The sequence below is a fragment of the Jatropha curcas genome, chromosome 7 (genome assembly GCF_041381405.1).
Source record: "Jatropha curcas cultivar XTBG-Jc1 chromosome 7, XTBG_Jcur_1.0, whole genome shotgun sequence".
Taxonomy (NCBI): Eukaryota; Viridiplantae; Streptophyta; class Magnoliopsida; order Malpighiales; family Euphorbiaceae; genus Jatropha; species Jatropha curcas.
The window spans coordinates 8930628-8936212 of NC_143157.1; the positions used below are offsets into that span (position 1 = coordinate 8930628).

Genomic DNA, 5585 nt, shown 5'->3' on the forward strand with positions numbered 1-5585 from the left:
TCCATATTCGTCATATGCTATAAATTATTTGAAAACGATTCAAGTACAAAAGTGAAATGACCCGATATATTATTTTCAAAACCTTTTAAATTAAAATTAAATCAAAATGCCAAATAATCTAGATTTTAGCCAATGAGATATTTTTCCGTCAATATTTTTAATTTCATTGGTTAAGGAATAATTGAGTAAGGTTGAACTATAAGAAAATCGGATTAAATCATTTATAAACCAATTGAAAGTTCAACTGAACTAGACCAACCCAGAGTTGAACCAAATCATCAATTTGGACCAAACCAAGCCTTATTGCCCAATCACAGGAAGAGAGAGAAAAAAAATCTCAACTCCTTCCCCTCTCTCGACGCCGACAGCTCTCCCTCTCCCTTTCTTTCGGTCTCCGGCCACCTGCCACCATTTTCGACAAATGAACGCTCTAAATGCACCTATTCGATGCAAGAATCAAGAATATGGCCTCAAATAGTGCTGTTATTGCGCCGTTGGAGAGAAATCGCAATCTAAAGGGGCTGTTACTGTCGCAGCACAATTTTCCGGCGATTCTCGCCGTTCTCGAGGAGCTGGGGTGACAAGGTTAGCTCGAATCGACTCCTTGCGACTGGGCGAGCATTTCCCTCAGTCGATTCATGGGTTTATCAGGAAATGAGGAGACCACCGTGAACGGCGGTGAGGTTAGCTACTGTCGGCCTGATTCCGGCCAAATGGCTCATCGGCTCGCTGAATTGATGTCGAAATCGAACTCACCATCAAATTCCAAGCAGAGCAGTGGAAGCCTCGTGAAGTTCCCGTGAGACACGATTTTCCGTCTACCGTGAACGGCAGCCCGCGATGGAGATCCGGTTAGACTCCGGCAGGGACTTAGAGGCAGAATCGTCTACCCTAGAAGCTGATCTCAAATCCGCGATCCAATTTCAAATTTGTGAGTTCTAGGCCTCACACTAACTTCTTTTGTAAAATTTGATTAAAGTTTATTAATTTAATTAGATCAATTTAGTTTAGTTAAGTGGATTGATTTTGAATGAGCTTAAGTAAATACCAATTTAGTTAATTGAGTTAATGGTTGATATAAAAGGTCATGAAATTATACTCAGATTTGATATCTATAGTTACCATTATGAATTGCACAAATAATGTTTCTAAAGTTTAAATATTATTATTGAATAATAATTAAACTGCGATTTGATATAAGATATGTGTGATTTGATAGTAATCCTAGTTAATGATTAACAATAGACTTGTGAATGATCGGGATGCTATTTAAACTGTGTAATTGGATTGAACGGTGAGTTATATAATCAAATTGATGATGTGAAATGATAGGTTCTGGGTTGTGTTGATAATGGAAGAAGGAAAGGCTTAATTGATTGATTTACCTTATAGATGAGCTGTGATTGTGTGCTAAATTTCCTTGAATTGGAAACAGGTAAATTGTTCTAATTATAAGGGAGATGTTGCCGGATTTTCAGCTACGTATCTTTAGATAATTAGATTAATTGTATTATTATTTTTAATCCGAAATTGGGCTAAGGATGTGAAGTAATGTTATTGACTTAGAATAAATGAATGAACTAGAGAAGTATAACTCGATATAAACTAGTTGATTTAAATAAATGATTATAAAAATCTTATGTTAGGATTTCTTATTAGAGTTTCTTTTCTAGATGCATTAGTCACAAGGATTTGCACGATGAAAGCTGATAAAGGATTGGGAATGAGATTAGCTATGCTTTTAGCATACAGAATGGTGAGTAGTGTTAGATAACTTTTATTGCGCATTGCATATGCATGCAAACATACACGGATAAATATTATTCATACGTACATAATACAGAAATGTCATCTAGGTATAATACAATATTTGAGGAATTGTTATTTGTGTTGCATTACTTGTTTGGATATTGCTTGATTAGTTGTGATGCGTTACATGTATGCCTTGCTTGTGTGAAATTGGAATGAAGTGTGTAAGGGGATCGGCTCCCTAACGCACACGTGATGATAGGGCGGGCCATGTGTGAGGACGACTCGTCGAAGGTTTTCGTGACGTCATTGACCAATTTCCACTTGACGTAATTTTGTGAAGTGCTAATATTTGTGATTGCTGTTGTTATGTCATCTGAGTGATTGACTGCGTGATCATATAACTAGTCGGAGGACTAAGATGATTTATATATGCACTTGTGCGACTGTGTGGGGTGAGAGGGTTCTCTAAACTCTATTCAGTGAGTTTAGGCACTCACCCTTGAATTAATATTTATTTTTCCAGGTTACAGGTCTTCTAATATCTCGTCATCCTCTATCGTCAGATGTCTAGAAGATACCCCAATAAATATTTTGAAAATTTAAATTCTTAGATTGTTCCGCAATTACGATAGTTCTGTATAATTAATTTAGAAAATTATTGATGTATTACTTATAAAAGTTCCTATTATATAAATATTAATATGGGCCTAAAAAACTTTGGAAATTAATTTACTATTGAATATGATGATACGGGTCAAACGAGTGTTAAGACTTATGATATTTGACTGTTGATAATATTGGCCTAAGACCATTTTCGTTGAACAGAAAATTTATTCTGGATATTTTTTTCTTTGGCTTACTACTGGTTTCAGTGGCTTTAAGCCTATTCAGGTCCTAGTGTCGATCTGGCTCAAGGTAACAGAGGTCATGACAAAAAGATTCAAAAAGTTATTTTTGTCGTTTAAATCAATAAACTAGTTGTTACCATAAAAATGTATATTTTTTATCAAAATCATCTTTAAGCAAAAAGATCTAATATCACATTTTTTAATTTTAGTTTTATACTTTTATTATTCAAAGAATATAAATAATTTTTTTATTTGTTAAAACATCAATGAACCCTATTAACTACGATTAATAAAATTTGATATTATTATCAATGAATTATATATATATATATATATATATATATATATTTTTTTTTTTTTTAAAAAAAAAGTAGATTACAAAAGATTTTTTTGTTTTTATCATAACAAAAGTATATGGAATTACAACTTTTGAAATATTTTATTATAAATTATTAAAGGCAAGTATTGGAAACTAAATGTGAGTTCTGCAGATTTGAATACAGTTCTGCAGATTTTTCATTTAAGTCAGTCCATGCTGCATGATTTTCAGAATAACCAACTGTCCATTTTTGTGCCAGGAGCTGCCGCTGCAGATCAGGCCTGACTACGTTGGAGCCCGCCCCCTGCTGGTTTTTTAAAAATTAATGTAGATGCAGCATTAAGGAATGGTGAGGGCTGTGGGTTTGGGTTAGTGATTAGGAATGAGCTGGGTGAAGTCATGGCAGCTGGCTGTCGTCACAGTTCTATTACCATCCCGCCGGTCATGCTGAAGTTGCTGCAGCTTTGTTTGGTGTTGAGAAAGCGTTGGAGGTGGGCCTGACTCAACCGGTGCTCGAATCAGATTGCATGGTCCTTATTCAGCACCTGCAGCGTCGAGTCTTTCCTGATAATGAACTTGGGACATGGCTTATGAACCTTGACTTGCTTCTAGGTCATTGTTTATCTTGTTCTTTTGTGCATGTGAAACGTGACCTTAATGCAGTAGCTGATTGCTTTTTCTTTTGTTGCTGATAGGATTTGGATGGAGGAGGTCCGTCATTCTATCCTTCCTTTGGTGTTGTTTGACCTTTCTCATTGATCTATATATTCATTTTTCCCTCTCAAAAAAAAAAAAAAAAAAAAATTGTGAGTTCTCATTTGATTTAAAAGAAGCAACCATGAAAATTTCAATTGATTTTAATTGAATCACAGCCACTATCTCTGTAATATTTCATTTCAAATCTTGAACATTTGCAATTTGTTTCATCTCTTTTAGTCTTTCTAATTCAAAACATGGATTTTATTCGAGGAAATAAAATTCACGATCCTTTTCAATAAGTCATATGCCAACAATTAGGCTATAAGTGAGGTGAGCAAATTTCGGCCTCAAACTGAAAAAATAACTGAATCGACATTATTCAATTCAATTTAAACAGAAATTTCAACAAAATCATTTTTATTTAATTATTTAAAAATTAAAAAATTTTTCAAAGTCTTAATTGCGATTAAATTCTTTTGTTGTTTGGTTATTTTAATTCAGTTCGATTTTCAATCATAAGATCAAAGTAATCTAAATTGATGATATTTTTGATATTTGGTTATTTGGTTATATGCCCACCCCTAACTACAAAATTCATAGAAAAAGAGTTATATTCTTTTTCTTGAAACCAGCTTGGCTTCATTCTCCATCCTATCAATACGCTATCCACCATAATTTCTAAATTGATTATCCATACTACATTGTCATTCTAACATCAAATCCAATTTCGAATTTCACGAAATTTCAATTTTCTTTCATAATATATATCTTTTTATTATTTTCGAAAAAAAAAAAACCTAATTCTAAGGCTTTGTTTGGATGAGAAAGAGAAGATTTATTAAAATAAGATAAAAGTAATAGAATTTTTTATGTTTAGAAGAAAAGTTAAGTAAAATAAAGATTTAATAATATTATGTTGTTTGGTTTAAAAGTAGTGGAAAAGAAGGTTATATAAAAATACTCTTCCATAAAAGTTGTTATTTTATATATATAAATTTGTTGGAACTAATTTTTTTTAATAAATATTAATTTATGAATATTAAAAACTTCTTAAATTAAATTTCTAATAACATTAAAACAAAAATATTTATTGAGAAAAAAAATATTAGGTCGATTTTATACGTAAAGAGACAGAAAAAGAAGACATTGATTGTCAAATAGATTTTGAAAAGTTATTAAAAAGGGAACTGAGAAAAGACATCATCAATATTGTTGATGACGTACAAACTGTACTGTTGGGACCATAATCTAAACCGACCATAAGAAATTGTAGAGCCAATCCGTTGATTATAAATTGGAGTTAGAACTAAAAAGGCAGCAACTCTTAACTCTCCTCCTCCTTTTTTACTAGCAATCTTCGCGATGGCCAATTTAAGAGTTGTTAGATTCATAACAGAAGTGGCTCCGCCACTGTATCTCTCCATCACGAAGCGTCGCCCACTCACTAAAATGCTGGATACAATTGCTGAGGAAGAAAATGAAAAAAGCTTATGATTCTCTTCCTCATATTGACTCTTCTCTCTAAATAAAGAATCAATTTTGTTGTTGCATTTTTCTCAATCAAATAAAAACTAAGACCAACACTTAGTTCAATTTTGTATTTCCATTTTCTTTTTTTTTTATTTTTCATTTTTAATTCTGGAACCACAATAATATTTTGTTTGAATGGGTTCCAATTCGGCATCTTTAGAGATTTTGAGAAGAGTTATTCTTTGAGGACCCAAAAAATTGTAAGTTTCATTTGTTAATTCTTCAATGGATTGCTTATTTTTTGCTTTATTTTTCCTTAGTATATCCTTGTATTAGTATTCCATTAAAATTCAATTATTCCTTAATGTTATTGAAATCAATTAAAATTAATATAACTATTTATTAATTACTAATGAAATTAGCTAATATATAAGTGGAAGATTAAATGTCGATCAAGATTTCATTAATGATAATATAGTAGTTTGATTAATATATTT

The 5585-nt window shown here is 32.0% G+C and overlaps 1 long non-coding RNA gene across 1 annotated transcript; it reads left to right on the top strand.

The window, feature by feature from the left end:
- Nucleotides 1–284: 284 nt before the first annotated feature.
- LOC119370265 (uncharacterized) lies at nucleotides 285–3763 on the top strand. The gene is made up of 3 exons (XR_016321607.1): nucleotides 285–931; nucleotides 1674–1756; nucleotides 3179–3763. It is a non-coding gene; the product is annotated as an uncharacterized LOC119370265 (long non-coding RNA).
- Nucleotides 3764–5585: the final 1822 nt, after the last annotated feature.